Raw genomic sequence first — 18157 nt, 5'->3', positions numbered from 1 at the left:
TGTCACCTCCTGCTTTCTGCTCCTTCTCCCAAAGGCCGCCCCTCTCCATTCCTGCTGCCTCCCTCCTTGCTTCCCTGAGAATCCAAAACTCCTCCTTTGGTGCTGGCTGTGCCCAGGGGAGCCACCTCCATCACATCACTTGTTCTTTTCTCTTTTCTTGTTTGCATTTTGCCTTTCAATTTTTTCTAATTTGTTTCTATTATCTTACGAGTTTCTTTCTCACAGTCCTGTGCCCAAGGAGGTGAGGGCTCTCCCCTGGGCTCCTGGGTGTCACACAGGGATTTCTGGCTGCCCCACACTGTCACACAGAGGGCTCTGGCTGCCCCACACTGTCACACAGGGATTTCTGGCTGCCCCACACTGTCACACAGAGGGCTCTGGCTGCCCCACACTGTCACAAAGAGGGCTCTGGCTGCCCCACACTGTCACACAGGGATTTCTGGCTGCCCCACACTGTCACACAGAGGGCTCTGGCTGCCCCACACTGTCACAAAGAGGGCTCTGGCTGCCCCATGATGTCACACAGGGACTCTGCCAGGCTATAAAAGGGCCCCAGAGGAGCAGACAGTGCTGGGCACCACAGTCCTGGCAGACAGCAGCCTCAGCCTCTGCCACCCCAGCAGGGTTGGGCTGCCCTCACTGGGATCCTGCAGGTCTCTGGGGAGCCTCTCCACCAGCCTGTGCTGGTGACCTGGAGCTCCAGGGATGGTGCCATGGGGTGCCCCAAGCCTTCCAGCCAAGGCTCTCCCGAACCTCGCCGGCGCTCTCGGAGCAGCACAAGGGGCCGGAGGCACGGCTGCCCCGGTGGCCGAGGATGCACAGGGGCTGCAGGCTGGCCCAGCCTGAGGTGCCCGCGGAGCTGGGGCTGCTGGGGGGCAAGGAGCCACCGCAGGGCCTCAAGGCAGGCATGGACAGCGCGGCCAAAAGGGACAGAGTCAAGGGCAGGAAACGAGGCAATGCCATATTCCTGGAGATGGGAGAGAGCAGCAGCTCCGCAGCCATGGAATGGTTCGTGCCCGCTGCAAAAGCGCGGAGCCTCAGCCCCACGGCCCCGAGGAGCAGCATCAGCTCGGCGAGGAGCAGCATCAGCTCGGCGAGGAGCAGCATCAGCATCAGCTCTCTGGGGCTGGGCAGGCCCCGCAGCGCCGCTTCAGGCAGGGAGTGCCTGTCGGTGCCCCCGGTCCAGCAGGAGCCCGAGGAGAGGGGCAGGGGCACCGGCTGCGGCCTCCTGGAGCTCTGCTCCTCGCTCAGGGGGCTGCTGGCGGACTGGTGGACGCGGCACGTCCAGCGCCGCCGCCGCAGCCGCCACGTCCGCTTCGCCAGCCCGCTGGTGACGGTGAGGTACATTGACTAGGGGGGCTGCGGCTGCCCTCCGAGAGCCTTACAACTCATTTCTAATTAAAAAAATATCCAAAACCACGGGCTTCTTACTGCTACCATTTCAGTTCTGCCCCCATCCCTACAGGGATGCAGGGAGGTGACCCTGCCCATGGCAGGGGAACTGGAATGAGATGGATTTAAGGTGCCCCCCAACCCAAAGCACTCCATGACTACACAGTGATGCCACCCTGCTGCTTCTGGCAGCTCCATGCCGTGGCTGTCCTGTTGGGGAGAGCTGGTCTCGCCCCAGTGCCGGTTCTGTCCCAGCACTCAAACCCTGGTCCCGGTTCTGTTCCCCGGTCCCGGTTCTCTTTCCCGGTCCTGGTTCTCTTTCCTGGCCCCGGTTCTGTTCCCAGCACTTGAACCCCGGTCCCGGTTCTGTTTTCCAGTCCCAGTTCTGTTCCCGGTCCCGGTTCTGTTCCCTGTCCCGGTCCCGGTGGTTCCGCGGCTCCTGCAGTTCCGCGCGGCGCCGCCGGGGGGCGCTGGTGGCGCGGCCGCCGCGGGGCCGTTGGGCGCGCGCCCCGCCCCCCCCCGGGTGTCCCGGTCCCGACCGTCCCCAAATGGCCCCGAATGGCCCCAAAACCTTCCCTGACCTCCCCGAACGTGACCCAGCCCGGCCCGAGCTCCCGGCCCCGAGCAGGGCTCGCCGTGCGCATCCGGCACATCGGGGTGTCACAGTGCCACCTCCAGGGCACACCTGCAGGGATGGGCACTGCAAAGCTCCCTGGGCAGCCCCTGCCAAGGCCTGAGCTCCCTTTCCATGGGCAAATTGCTGCTGCTGTCCCAGCTGAGCCTGCCCTGGCCCAGCCTGAGGCCGTTCCCTCTGCTCCTGTCCCTGTTCCCTGGCAGCAGAGCCCGACCCCCCCAGCTGTGCCCTCCTGGCAGGGCCTTGTGCAGAGCCACAAGGGCCCCTGAGCCTCCTTTGCTCCAGCCTCAGCCCCTTCCAGCTCCTCAGGGATTCTGCAGCCCCTTCCAGCTCCCTCGGGGATTCTGCAGCCCCTTCCAGCTCCTCAGGGATTCTGCAGCCCCTTCCAGCTCCTCAGGGATTCTGCAGCCCCTTCCAGCTCCTCAGGGATTCTGCAGCCCCTTCCCAGCTCCTCAGGGATTCTGCAGCCCCTTCCAGCTCCTCAGGGATTCTGCAGCCCCTTCCCAGCTCCATTCCCTGCCCTGGACAGGCTGCCCTTCCTCCAGCCCCTCGGTGTCCTTGTCATGAGCACCCAGAACTGGGCATTTGAGGAAGGTGGGAGTTCTTCCATCCCCAGCTGTGTGGGACGTGTCCATGGGAGCCTTGAACTTTGTCACACCTGGGTGAGTGGTCACACCAGGACCTGCTGCCCCCAGGGCAGCTGCTGTCAGTGTCCCCTGTCCCCACTCAGTGGCAGCAGCCCCCAGGTCCCACAGCCTCTCCCAGCACCGCCTTTCCAAGCCTTTCCAGGCTTTCCTCTCCAGCTCTGGGCACCTTTGTGTTCTCCTGATGCTCCCAAGACTGCATCTCTCCTCTCTGCTAGCTTCAACTCATTCCTGGGGAAATCATCCCAGAGCTGAAAGCTGCCCAGGACCTGACCCTCTCTGTCAGTCAGTCTGTCTGTCTGTCTGTGTGTCTGGATGCACCCAGGGGATGCTCTGCTGCTCGGGGCGCTGGGCAGGCAGAGGCAGCCTGGGCACGGTGGGAGCCCAGGGCAGGCAGAGCTGCTCAGGGGGTGTCAGGGAGAGGGGACACCGTCCCTGCAGCCCCAGGGACCCCTGGCACGGGCAGGAGCCCCGGCCCAGCCCAGCAATGTGTGCTCAGGAGCCCGGGGATATTCCCAGAGGAACCTGCTCCTCGTTGCCTCGGGCGGGGATGCTCTGTGGGATTCCTCCTTTGGATTTTGTGCTTTTCCCCGCGATGTTTGGGACTCCCCCTGCTTCTGGCTGGGTTTCTCACGGTGGATTTTGGATTTCAAAGGAAACCCCACCTGCTCTGGGGTGAGGGCAGCCCTTGGCCCCAGATTTCAGCCCTGCACTGAGGCTGTGGGATCTGCCCAGGAATGCCCTCAGAGCCCTGACCTGGAGCTGTGAGAGCTCTGACCTCTTTCCTTGCCTCTCTGTCTCTGTGTGTTTGATGCTTCTTAATTTACGGCAGCAAAGCCTAATGGAGATCCTTAACTCTGCATCTGCAATGCAGCAGGCAAACAAGGAGCTCTTTCCCCCCTCCCAGGCCCTTTCCCAGCTATTTTCCTATTTTAAAAATTACAATTTTTTATGCATCACCCCATGGTCCTCCCAACGTTCTGTAGACACTTAGAAATACCAGCTGGCAAATAGAGCAAGGTGCTCCCAGACCTCCCTGTCTGCACAGAACTCATTTGTGTTCCATAAAAAATGAGGCTTTTATGCTGGGGAAGATATTAATTCCCTGAAATCCTTGCCCAGGATTTTTTTTTTCTTTTTTTCCCACAAGCATCGAAGTCAAGCTCAGCAAAAGCATTAAACATTGCCGAGCATCTCTTTGGGTTTAATATTCATCTGGCAGCTCCTGCTCCCTCCTGCCTCCCTCCAAACCTCGTCCCCACGCACAGCAGCACCTTGGAGGGTGGAGACGTGGAGCTGCTCGTTAATTTGGGCCTGGCATCAGAAGCCTGGCAGGAATGAAGTGATGGAGGCTTGGAATGGTGTTGGTGAGGCTGAGGCAGTGGGCTGAGGGCAGGGGGTGCTCCCATGGACATCCCTGCAATCCTGGCTGCTGTGAAGGCAGCAACAATCATCCTGACAACCATTTCCAAAGGTCTGCTATCCCCAGCATAAAGGGTCCCCCATTCCTTGGTTTCTGCTACGGCATACAAGTCCATTTTCCTGCTAATCTTATCACGGCTTTTTTAGTTGTGTCACACAGAACCCGAGTGAGCAAAGTCCTTCATGCAGAATTCCCACCGACTCCAAATGGTGCAGTTTTGGGAGCTGAGTGCTTCAGCCCCTGGGAGAGGCAGCCAAGGGCTCCCCAGGCTCCAGGGACCCCAAAGTTTGACTCCAGGGACCCCAAAGTTTGGCTCCAGGGACCCCAAAGTTTGGCTCCAGGGGTCTGAGGAGGGGGAGCAGAGCCCCTCACTGGATCCCTGCTGCAGGGAGGGGATGGGGGAGCTGCCAGGCTTGAATCCAGCACCTGCAGAAATCAGCAATCAAAAACCAGATATCAGAAATCAGCAATCAAAAATCAGAAACCAGCAATCAGAAACCAGGAATCAGCAATCAGCAACAGCAACCAGAAATCAGCAGTCAGCAATCAGCAATCAGAAATCAGAAACCAGAAACCAGCAATCAGCAATCAGCAATCAGAAATCAGCAATCAGAAACCAGTAATCAGCAATCAGCAATCAGCAATCAGAAACAGCAATCAGCAATCAGCGATCAGCAATCAGCAATCAGCGATCAGCAATCAGCACTCAGCGATCAGCAATCAGCGATCAGCAATCAGCGATCAGAGATCAGCAATCAGCAATCAGCAATCAGCAATCAGCGATCAGCAATCAGCGATCAGCGATCAGCGATCAACAATCAGCGATCAGCAATCAGCGATCAGCGATCAGCAATCAGCGATCAGAGATCAGCAATCAGCTATCAGCAGAGATCAGCAATCAGCAATCAGAAATCAGAGATCAGCGATCAGCAATCAGCGATCAGCGATCAGCAATCAGCGATCAGCGATCAGCAATCAGCGATCAGGGTGGCACCTGGAGACTCACCCAGCGCTCCCCTCCCTGCCCAAACCCTCTGCCTCTCCGTGATTTACCAACTGAGTCACAGAGGAGCAGGGCCTGGGAGGGATCCGGGTTTGGCAGGGGTTTGTGGCACAGACACACATCACACACGGAGGGTGCTCGGGGTTAGTCAGGCTGAGAGCTAATTATGACATTAATATAATTAGAACAGAAGAGACAGTCCCCAGGGAAAATTCCTGACTGCAGGGGGAGGGCTCCAGTGAGATAACCCAACCAAAGATATTGTGGAAATAATTAAATATTCCAAATTGACACAAACCAAAGCAAATGCTCTGATTAAGGGATGGAAGAGCTGAAACTGCTGCTGAGGAAGGGAGGGGTCTGGGCTGGGAGGTTGGACATCAGCGTCACCTTTAGAGCCCTTGGGGACAGAGTGACCAGCCCTGTCACTTGGCTTTGGACCCACTGTCCATTTTCTCAGCATTGAACTGGATGAGGAGGAGCTGGCACAAAATCTGGAAACTGGGATGTGCCAGGGTTGCACCAGCCCTGGCTGAGTGGGGTTCCCTCCCTGGCAAGCCACCAGGGCCACCCTGCTGAGGGCAGAGGGACACGGGTGCCAGTCCGTGGCCATGCAGAGGGGACGTGGTGGCCTTTGGGAACCCAGGGAATTTCTCTGGCTGCCCTGGAGGAGTCAAACCCCTGCCAGGGGGCTCAGAGACCCTGGCACAGAGCCCCAGGCCCCTGTGCCTTTGATGGAGCCCTTGGAAAAAACAATTGTCAACCTTTATGTGAAGAATTACAAGCCATGACAGTCTAAGTAGAATGTTAGTGAATTTATCATGGGTGAAAAATAGATTTTTGGGGTTTTTAGAATGGGGGTTCAGGGGGCAAGATGGAGGAATCTGGGCATGTCCAGCCTTTCTCCTTCTTCTTCTTGGCCTCCATCCTCTGCTGGGATGGTGGCATGTTTGGGTTGGTTTAGAGTAGAAGCTCACTGTCTAACATTAGTGATAGGTATTGGGAAGGAATTGTAAATATTGTACACGTAGTTTTTAGTATAAAAAGATAACACTGCCCCAGGGGTGGTCAGTGTGCCTCGACCCGACCTGCTGGATTGACCTCGGCTGGACAAGAGAAAGAATTTTATAGATAAGGAACAATAAACAACCTTGAGAATGAGAAGAGAAGAGCTCTGACTCCTTCTTTGACAGCCAGGCTGGGAACAGAGACTTTGTGACACACCTGGGATCACTGTGGGCAGCAGAGACCCCGAGAGTGGCCAAGCAGCCCCAGATGAGGCACTCTGGGATAGGGGATGTGCGGAGCTGCATGGTCAGCCCAGGGCAGGATCCCTGGGGGCTGCACAGGGAGAGTCACAAACCCCATCCACAGCCCCCAGCTCTGCCCCTTTGTCCCTGTGCTTTGCGCTCCAAGCGCTGCAGCCTGAGCCCCCGAGAGCAAACATGGACATGGAAAGCCAGCAGAGGCTGTGTCCTCTGGCTGGATGCTCCTGGAGGGCTCTGCCACACCCAGGGATGCTCGGCTGAGGAGGTTTCCCTGCCCCAGAGGTCTCTGCTGTGGCTTCATGCTGGGTTTGACAGCGTCTCCCATTCTGGGTGCCAGGCTCGGTGCTTTGTTACCCCTGTCGGCCCCACCAAAGGGTGCTTTTCCTCCAGAATCCGTGCGCTCTTCCTGCACAGCCCCAGTGGTTTCCCCCCCAGTCTGTGTCCCTGCTGCTTTTCCTCGGAGCAGGCTGGGCCCCCCCCCCGGCTCGCACCCTGTGACGCCCCAGGGAAGGGATCTGAATCACAGCAATCTGCATTCCTGTGAGCTCCCTCTGGGTTTCCATGGAAGCTGAGGCTGCTCCACAGCCTCCTCTGCTCTGTGTGGAGCACGCAGGGTCCCTGGGAGCCTCAGCAAGCGGGCAGGTGGGAACAGCGTCGGGGTCTCTGCTGCTCACAGTGACCCCAGGTGTGTCACGAAGTCTCTGTTCCCAGCCTGGTGCTCGAAGAAGGAGTCAGAGCTCTTCAATTCTCGGTCTCAAGGTTGTTTATTGTTCCTTATCTATAAAATATTTTCTCCTGTCCAGCTGAGGTCCGTTCAGGAAGACAGTGCAAGAGGCACTCTGCCACCCCTGGGGCAGTGTTATGTCTTTATACTAAAAACTTTATACTAAAAACTATGTGTACAATGTTTACAATTCCTTCCCAATACCCATCACCTGTGTTAGACAGTGAACTTCTACTCTAAACCAACCCAAACATGCCACCATCCCAGCAGAGGATGGAGGCCAAGAAGAAGAAGGAGAAAGGCTGGACATGCCCAGATCCCTCCATCTTGCCCCCTGAACCCCCATTCTAAAAACCCCAAAATCTATTTTTCACCCATGATAAATTCACTATCATTCTACTTAAACTGTCGCGGCTGCAGATCTTCATATAAGGTTGGTAAAAAACCCACAGGGGCATTCTGGCCTCTGTGCCAGGGTCTCTGAGCCCCCTGGCAGGGTCTGGGCTGCTCAGGACAGAGGGGTGTCCTGGCTCCTGACGGAAAGCACAGCATTTATCACGTCTGGCTCTCATCCTGGGCTCCCTGGGATTGTCACCAGGGGCTGGGAGGCTCTGGAGGAGCTGCCACACAAGCAGGGTCACCTGGGGCTCATCCTGGCCAGGCCTGAGAGCAGCTGGGAGCAGAGGGAGCCAAACAGCACCAGGAGGCTCCTGGACACTGCCCCTGGCTGTTCCCATGCCAGGAGTGTCCCTGAGCCAGGCCCAGCTGGGCACAGGCACCTGGCACAGGTAAGCCACATGTGAGAGACCACCTGACTGAAGGCCAGGAGAGCTCAGAGCTTCAGCTGGGGCTGGGAGAGCTGGGGGGGCTCACCAGGGAGAGCTCAGAGCCCCTGGCAGGGCCTGCAGGGGCTCCAGCAGAGCTGCAGAGGGACTGGGGACAAGGCCTGCAGGGACAGCACCCAGGGAATGGCTGCCAGTGCCAGAGGGCAGGGCTGGGTGGGATCTTGGCACTGAGGAATTGTTCCCTGGCAGGGTGGGCAGGCCCTGGCACAGGGTGCCCAGAGCAGCTGGGGCTGCCCCTGCATCCCTGGCAGTGCCCAAGGCCAGGCTGGGCACTGGGGACAGTGGGAGGTGTCCCTGCCACGGCAGGGGTGGCACTGGGTGGGATTTGGGGTCCCTCCCAAGCCATTCTGTGATTCCATGGCTCTGACTCGGGTCAGAGAAAGCCAATCCCACACTCAGGGCTGTTCCCCGAGCTGTCCTCAGGCAAGTCCTGGATGTAAAGTCCAGCCTGAAGCCCCTGTGCTGCTCCTTGCCATGTGAGGGGGCACAGGGGGGCAGTTCAGGGTAGTAGCTCTGCCTGGCACAGGGTGACAGGGGACGGCAATGCCGGGAGGTGGCAGGGGGTGACAGCGAGGGGGTGCCAGTGCAGGGAGGTGACAGAAGGTGGCAGAGGGCGGCAGGGAGGTGACAGCAGAGCGGTGTCAGTGCTGCCTTCTGGCCAGGAGGGGCCTCCTGCGCTCCACACTGAGTGCCATGCCCGGTGTCGCTGTCACCGCCGTGCTCCCGGTGCCCCCGGCCCGGCTGCTGCTGGCCCTGGCACAGGGACCAGGCTGGCAGTGGCATCCATTTATTGTGTTCCTTGTGGAGAGCCTGGCGGGGCGAGCGTCATCAGCACCATCATCATCATCACCATCATCATCATCACCATCACCATCATCATCATTATCATCACCATCATCATCATCACCATCATCATCATCAGCATCACCATCATCATCAGCATCACCATCATCACCATCATCATCATCACCATCATCATCATTATCATCACCATCATCATCACCATCATCAGCAGCAGCAGTGGCAGCAGCAGCGGGGGAGGGCGACCTCCTGAGTGCTGTGGTCACTCATCAGCAGAGTGATAACCCCAAGTCCCCTTACAGAGGGGGATGGATGGATGGATGATGGATGGATGGATGGATGGATGGATGGATGGATGATGGATGGATGGATGGATGGATGGATGGATGGATGGATGGATGATGGATGGATGATGGATGGATGATGGATGGATGGATGGATGGATGGATGGATGGATGATGGAGGGATGGATGGATGGATGGATGGATGGATGGATGGATGATGGATGGATGGATGATGGATGGATGATGGATGGATGGATGGATGGATGGATGGATGGATGGATGGATGATGGAGGGATGATGGATGGATGGATGATGGATGGATGATGGATGGATGGATGGATGATGGATGGATGAGGGATGATGGATGGATGGATGGACGGATGGATGGATGATGGATGGATGATGGATGGATGATGGATGATGGATGGATGGATGGATGGATGATGGATGATGGATGGATGATGGATGGATGGATGGATGGATGATGGATGGATGATGGATGGATGGATGGATGGATGGATGGATGGATGATGGATGGATTGATGATGGATGGATGATGGATGGATGGATGGATGGATGATGGATGGATGGATGGATGGATGGATGGATGATAGATGGATGGATGATGGATGGATGATGGATGGATGGATGATGGATGGATGATGGATGGATGGATGAATGGATGGATGATGGATGGATGGATGGATGATAGATGGATGATGGATGGATGATGGATGGATGATGGATGGATGGATGGATGATGGATGGATGATGGATGGATGGATGGATGATGGATGGATGATGGATGGATGGATGATGGATGGATGATGGATGGATGGATGAATGGATGGATGGATGATGGATGGAGGATGGATGGATGGATGGATGGATGGATGGATGGATGATGGATGGATGGATGATGGATGGATGGATGGATGGATGATGGATGGATGATGGATGGATGGATGGATGGATGGATGATGGATGGATGGATGGATGGATGGATGATGGATGGATGGCTGGATGAATGGATGGATGGATGATGGATGGATGATGGATGGATGGATGGATGGATGGATGGATGATGGATGGATGGATGGATGGATGGATGGATGATGGATGGATGGATGATGGATGGATGATGGATGGATGGATGGATGGATGGATGGATGGATGATGGATGGATGGATGGATGGATGATGGATGATGGATGGATGGATGGATGATGGATGGATGGATGGATGGATGGATGGATGATGGATGGATGGATGATGGGTGGATGGATGACGGTGGCAGCAGTGTCGTCTCCCCACACCGCCATCCCTCTGAGTCACTTCCCTCCCTGTGCTTTCCAACAAGTCCAAATTAAAAGCAATTGAACTTTGTTTATTGTGTTTTTTCCATCAGGTTCCCTTCCTGGGAGAGTCCAATTAGCGCTAACGAGCAGGCTGGTAATTATAGCTCAGGCCCCAGGAGCATTGAGCGCTGCTGGCCGGGTGGCTCGTCCCCCCCACCGCTGCCCAGGGGCCAATTAACGGCGTTGTCACAGCCTGGCTTGTCACCGGGGGTGCTTGCTTGTCACTGGGGGAGTTTCCATCACTCTGAGCCGTGACACTGGGGGCACTGTCCCCATGGCCATCTCAGAGACGCGGCTCGGGACCCTGCTGCCTGATCCTGGACAAACTCTCCTGGTAATTCACTCCCTCCCAGCCCCAGCTCTGCACGAGACAGCCCTGTTCCCTTACAGCTCTGTTCCCTTACAGCCCTGTTCCCTTACAGCCCTGTTCCCTTCTCTGCCTGTCCCCTCTGCTGAGGGTGGCCCGATTGTGCCTTGCTGTCCCTTGGTGCCCTTTGTGGCCAGGCAGGGACCATCCCGGGGGTGTCCTGGGGGTCCCCCGGCCCCTCCCTCTGCCAGGGGTGCTCCATCCATCCATCATCTATCCATCCATCCATCCATCCATCATCCATCCATCCATTCATCCATTCATCCATCATCCATCCATCCATCCATCCATCCATCCATCCATCCCAGAAAAGCCCAACTCCTCCTCCCCAAACCCAGCCCAGCTGAGGCAGTTTTAGGGGCTAAAAATGCCATGGCAAAATGGGAAAAGCTGTGCCTGTGGCAGCTCCAGCCCCCCGCAGCAGAGCAGGGGTTTGGGTGGCACTGATGGCATGGGCTGCAGTTGTCACCCTGATGGGAGCAGGGACACTGATGGCATGGGCTGCCATTGTCACCCAGATGTCAGAGCCCAGGGGAAAGCCCAGGAATTTACCAGGTGATTTGGTCAATAGAGATTGAAAGGACTGGAATCGAATTAAATTAGGGCAATCAAGACGGGCTGCAGGAAGCAGCTGCTGCCAGAGGAGCCTGATTCCATTTCTGCCCACGGAAATGTTCCTCACTCAGAGCTGAGGAGCTGCCACAGGGACACTCCTGGGAAGTACCAGGACCAGGTGATCCAGAGACCTCAAACTGGAGCTGTCAGAACCACCATAAAATCACAGAACAGAATGGGAGGGACCTCAGAGCCCACCCAGTGCCATCCCTGCCATGGCAGGGACACCTTCCCTCACTCTGCCAGGCTGCTCCAGCCCCAGTGTCCAGCCTGGCCTTGGACCCAGGGGCAGCCACAGCTGCTCTGGGCAGGCTCGTTGCCTTGTGCTAGCTCTGGGACATCACCAGGCTGCTCCAAGACACCCAGAGGAGGTCAGAGGGATGAATTTTGCTGCACCCAGCTCTTCCATTGCCATCACTTTGAGGGTGACCCCGTGGAGCTCTGCCCCAGCTGTGTCTGGGCAGGGTGGGACTTGTCCCACTGCCTTGCTGCAGAGGAAGCTCCCTGTGCCTGATGATTTCCTTCACAATCCCTGCATTAATCACAGTCGTTAGGTTTGGAAAAGCCCTGTCAGGCCATCAAACCCAGCCATTACCCCAGCACTGCCGAGGCCACCACTGACACGTGTCACATCCACACACCATTTGACCTCCCAGGAACGGGAATTCCACCACCTCCCTGGGCAGCCCGTGCCAGTGCCAGAGCTGCTGTGGGTGCAGCCCCAGCCTCACCCCTCTGCCCCTCTCCCACCCTCGGTGGCTCTGTGACCCTGCAGGGACAGAGTGCTGAACTTTGGGGAGCTCAGGTTTGGGTGTGCTCAGTTTCCATCCACACCCAGAAACCTGGCAAAGCTGGGCAGGGCTCAGCCACCATCCACGACCCTCTCAGCCTCTTGTGCAAGAGGGGAGAACCCCTGGGATGGTCTAGAGGGACTGAAGAGGACAAGACAAGAAATCTCTCCATTTGGACCAGGATCTGTGTGTTTACGCAAGCGCACCTGGAGTCCTGAAATTGTCACAGCTTCTGGCCCTGGGAACATCTCTGAACTTACAGGTGGGTTCTTGCTGCTCCAAAACACCTGGAGAGGAGGAAGGGAAGGAGGGCCTGGTGTGTGCTCCTGCTCCCAGTCCCAAAGAACCCTCATCATGGAGCAGGGGCTCATTAGAGCCGACAGTCCTCCCTCCTGCCTGCTCCTGCTCACCTGGGGCTCACCTGGTGCTCTCCCTGCCTCCCTCCTGCGTGTTCCTGCTCACCTGGGGCTCACCTGGGGCTCACCTGGGGCTCATCTGGTGCTCACCTGGTGCTCTCCTCCCTCCTGCCTGCTCCTGCTCACCTGGGGCTCTCTGTGGGACAGCAGCTGGGGCTGCCTTTGCAGGGATGAGCACCCCTGTGCTATAAATGAATACTCCAATTAAATAATTAGGGAAATTTATTACACTATCAAAGTATAAATTTGGAAAAAGCCACAAGTGAATTCGACTCTGAGCCAGGCGATCGGAGTCAGGGACACTCAGGATTTGGCCTCTGTCACACCAAAGTCCCTGTGGGTCTCCACAATGTCATTTTGAAGGGATCCATTTTATACAGTCTTTTGGGCTCTGGAAGGGGCTCTTCTTAAACTTTTCTTAGCATATTATCATCGTTTTTTCTTTCTTGTTGCTGTATTTCCCAGAACTGATGGATAATTGCTGGAATCCTGTCAGGTGAAAATTTTCTGGCATAAACTTCTGGTGATGCCTATCAAATGCCTCCTGCTGGGGTCTTGTCTGACGGAAAGAAATGCCTGGAAATATCCATCCCTGGAGCCAGTGTCCTCCTGGTGTTTGAATCTCCATTCTTTATCATGTAGTCTGCATCAGTGCAAGAGCCAGACCAGGAATCCAGACATTTACAATGATGTGTGAAACAGCATATCCTCCTTTCTCCATGGAAAGGGAGCTCAGGCCTTGGCAGGGGCTGCCCAGGGAGCTTTGCAGTGCCCATCCCTGCAGGTGTGCCCTGGAGGTGGCACTGAGTGCTCTGGGCTGGGCACAAGGTGCCCATGGGGCACAGCTGGCACTGCATGGGCTGGCAGGGCTGTGCCAGCCCCAGGGATTTGGAATTCTGTCATCACCAGCTTAGGGGGAATGGGTCAGAAATGCAGAATAAATGGGGGTGTTTGGCTAGGAAGTTCCTATGAGGGGAAGAAGTTCAAAGTTTCAGGTTGTGCCATAGGGATAACCAAGGGACTTTTAGTCTGTTGCTTGTGAAGGGCTCATTCCTTTGTTGGTTGCTTGCCAGGGCTCAGCTCACATCCTGAAATGAGCGGCAAGAGGAGAGAACAAGGAGAGCAAGGTCGGCTTCCAGCCCTGGCTGCCCTCAATGGGGCCAGCACAGGAAATTCTTCCAAATTTGAAGAGCTAAACAGTGCTCTGGGACATTAAATGTGATCATGAAGTTCCCTTTTGCTGCTCTGCCTTCTGTCATCCGCCCATGACAGAAGCCTGCAAAGGCAGGCAGGCAGAAGAAAACACCAATTTCTGAGGGTTCATTCAGATGGGAGAAGTCTGGAGGACACAGAAACTCCAGAGAACAGTTCTGGAGGGGCAAGAAGAGTCTGAGTGTGGCAGGCAGGATCTACGCCTTTGTTTGTGCTGAACATTCTCCTGCTGCTCTTTTCTCCCCAGAAAGCAGCACAGGCCAGGCAGTGCTGACACCCCAGACCCTGCTGGCACACCAGATTCACTGGAGACATCGCCTGGAGGATCGTCCACCAGAGGCTTTCCAGTGCAGAGCAGGCTGGCCCTGGCAAGGCACAAACTCACAAACGCTCTCAGCCCGAACTCGTGGGAGTTATCTCACCTCCCCTGCCATCCCATCCCATCCCCATCCCCATCCCATCCCTATCCCATCCCATCCCCATGCCATGCCATGCCATGCCATGCCATGCCATGCCATGCCATGCCATCCCATCCCATCCCATTCCCATGCCATGCCATGCCATGCCATCCCATGCCATCCCATCCCATCCCATCCCATCCCATGTATGTGGGAAATGGATTTATAGAAAATTCCCCAAAGCCTGGCACAAGGCTCACCCAGTGAGCATCTGTGTGCAAACCTTGAGACAAGAAATGCTGACTTAGAAATGCCATGGAACAGGACAGACATTGCTGAGAGAGAAATGGAACTAGAAACAAGTTTCAAAATGTGGCCTTACAAAAAAGACTAAATATTTTAGAAAAATAGAATTATGAAAGATACACTGTAGTGGGACCCACAAGGGGTAATTTTAGATGATTGGATTTGGGACATTTAGAGCATGGTGTGGCTAAAGCTGACAGGCCGAGAAATATTTACAGTGTTTTGTAATTAGGAAATAATTGGCTTCTGATTGAGATGGTGTGAATTATAACATCTGTATTGTCTCACCCTTCATGTGAGACTGAAAATGGAATAAAAGTTTTAAAAACACCTCTCAGTTGCCCCATTTCTAAATAAAAAAAAACAACTCTTAATCCCACAATCCCATCCCATTATCCCATCCCATCCCATCCCATTATCCCATCCCATCCCATCCCATCCCATTACACACTCAGGGCTGAGCACATTTATTTTCCATCAGGATAAGAACCCAAGGAGGGAGAGGGAGACCCAGAGCACCTGGAGATGAGCTCAGCAGGACTCTGCTCACCCCCACACCTGTGCAGGTGGGAGCCACACCGTGTCCTGGGCTGGGTGTCCTGGGCTGGGTGTCCCCTCTGGCCCCACCTCGGGCAATGGGCTGTGCCTCTGCACCTCTGCCTGTGCTGCCCAGAGGATTTTTCTGGGAGAGCTGGAGCTCCTGCACAGGGGCTGAGGCTTTCAGGGTGGAACAGCCCTGTCAGCTGTGGGGCTGTCTCGGGTTTTTGGTTGTTAATTGCAGCCCCAGATGTGCAGGGTGTCTCTGATTCAGCTCACGCAACTGAAGAACGAGTCTGGACTCTTCACCTTTCGGTTTTGAGGTTGTTTGTTAATTCTTGTCTATAAAATTTTCTTTCTGCCCAGCCAAGATCTGCTCAGCAGGGCAGCCACAGGTACTCTGTGTTGTACAAACTATGCATAACATATTTACACTTAATTCCCAATACCTATCACCTGTGTTAGACAGTGCACTGCTACTCTAAACCAATCCCAAAGTGCCAACATCACTGCAGAAAATGGAGAACAAGAAGGAAAAAGGCTGGACACGCCCAGATTCCTCCATCTTGTCCCCATAACCCCCATACCAAAAATCCCAAAATCTACAATTTCACCCTGTGATCATTTTGTTATTACACCATTCAAACCCGTGTGACTTTCATGTCCTCATACAAAGCTGGCAACTTGCTCCAGGGGTCCCAATCAAATCCCCAGGTGCTCTGGGCTGTGTGCCAGGGTCTGTGAGCCCCCCACGGGGTCCTGGCTGCTCAGGACACCCAGAGGGATGCGCTGAGCTCTGACAGGGCTGGTGCTGCTGGAGCCCCAAGCACCTTCCTGGAGCCCCTCTCTGGATGGCATCCCACCCACGGGGTCCCTGTGTGAGAGGAAAACCAGTGCTGCGTCCCCTCCAGCCCCTCCAGCCTTGGCACAACAGGAAACGCTGTGACTGGTCCTGTTTTACAGGGAGCACAGACATGGAAGGGTTAAACCGGGCTGCTGGCAGTTTGGGAATGGGATGCAGTTTTCTCAGGCACTTGTATCCTCTGCTTCAGCCAAAATTCCAAAGGGCCAGACCTCACCCCCTTGGCTTTCCAGGCATTTGACTTCCTTGACCCCAAAACAGCTTAATCTCTCCTCTAAGCCACTTGGAGTCCTCCCCACGACACAAACCAAGAGGTTTTCAGGCTGATTCCAGTCAGGAACACAAACCAAGAGGTTTTTCATTATGACCCCAGTCAGGAACACAAACCAAGAGGTTTTCCAGCCTGGCTCTGGTCAGGAACACAAACCAAGAGGTTTCTCAGGCTGACCCCAATCAGAAACACAAACCAAGAGGTTTTTCAGGCTGACCCCAATCAGAAACACAAACCAAGAGGTTTTTCAGGCTGACCCCAGTCAGGAACACAAACCAAGAGGTTTTCCAGCCTGGCTCAGCCATGGTCACTGGCCATGTGAGGCCGAGCCCTGCAAAGCCAGTATTGTGCCATCCCTGCCCAGATGATGGTTTGATGCTGGTTTATTGCTCTGGGGACTCTGTTTCCAGCCTGGCAGCTGTGACCCAGTGGCAGCTGGCACAGACCACTCCAGCAGGAACCATGTCTCATGCTGGAATTGTTTGTTTGGAAAGGGCAAACAAGTCTGAATCCTGTAATCCTGAGCCTGGGAAAAACCAGCTCCTCCCTCCCTCCTCCCTCTCTGAGGTGCTTGATCCTCTGGGCAGCAGTTTCTGCACTCCATCCTGTGTAACAGAGCCCTCCAGGTTATTAAATAGTGCTGCTCACCCAGGCTCAGCTTTACTGGCTCCTTCTGGTTCACAGTGCTGCTCCAGCCTTATTTCCTTATTGCAGAGTGCCAGACTGGTTTGGGCTGGAGGGACCTTAAACGCCACCCAGTGCCACCCCTGCCATGGCAGGGACACCTCCCACTGTGCCAGGCTGCTCCAGCCTGGCCCTGGGCACTGCCAGGGATGCAGGGGCACCCTCAGCCCCCTCCCAGGGAACAATTCCCAATTCCCAATTCCCAATATCCCATCTAAACTGACTCTCCTCAGGGCCACACACACACACACACAGAGGTGTCCAGTGCCAGACCCCAGCATCCCACCTGGAGCAGCTGCTCCTTCAGGCTCAGGGGGCCCTTCTGGCTCCCCACAGCTCCCTGCAGGAGGGTGCAGCCAGCTGGGTTTGGGCTCCCCCCTGCTGTAACTCCCCCAAATCACCCATCCCGGTGCTCTTCCCTTGCTCCAAGCCGGTGTCTCCCAGAGCTCGGGGTTTTCCCCAGCTCCATCCTGCTCCCAGCGGTGTTTGCTGTTCCCAGGTGTGCGCAAGCACCAGGCACAGACTGGAGCTGGGGCAGGGAATTGCAGCTCAGCCCAGGTGCCAGGGCTGGCAGATGGCACCCCTGCGTGCCTGCAGCTTGTTTGAGGTGGGTTTGGCCAAGGAAGAGCCAGGTAATTAGCACTGCTGTAATTAACCTCAGTGAGGCAGCCAGTGGTGGTTGCATGCGTGTGACTGGCACATAAATTCACATTTAGTGAGTTTTGACCACCAAATTCACTAAATCTGGGGTGTCTGGAGGTGGTGCAGCAGCTCATGACCTCCATCACAGCCAAAGCCCACTGAGATGTACTGGCACTGCTGCCCAGTGGGTGGATCCTCTGGATTTTCTGGCCGGATTCTTTCCTATTCCACCTTAACCTGGCTAAAGTTTGAGCTTGGCTCAGAGCACGACACTGCATTTAAAACCACTGCCCCAACACCAGGTTAAAGGGAAAAAATACATTCCCAGGATGAAGTGAGACCTGCTCCTGCCTGTGCCTGCTCTGCAGTTGCTGGCTCCTCCCACAGCAAAAACACCTGCATGGAAATATTGCAGGGTCTTAGGGAAGCTGATGTCCCTAATCCCTGCTGGGACTTGAGGGATTGAATCATCCCGGGGGAGAAGCTGCAGCCTGGGAATAGCCAGGAGGAGAAATGATGAACAAATGCACTGCTGCCACTGCGGGGTGATGTCTGTGCCAGCACCAAGGTGCCAAACACATCCTGGGTCATACAAGGGGAACATTTTAACCCTGGTGGAAGTGCTGGAGCCAGTCCAGAGGACCCAGGGGGCTGCTCCAGGGCTGCAGCCAGGCTGGGAGA

The sequence above is a fragment of the Melozone crissalis genome, unplaced genomic scaffold (assembly GCF_028551555.1).
Source record: "Melozone crissalis strain CALT ecotype California unplaced genomic scaffold, PUWL_Pcris_2 ptg000187l_1, whole genome shotgun sequence".
Taxonomy (NCBI): Eukaryota; Metazoa; Chordata; class Aves; order Passeriformes; family Passerellidae; genus Melozone; species Melozone crissalis.
Note: the sequence above shows the minus strand (reverse complement) of the source record.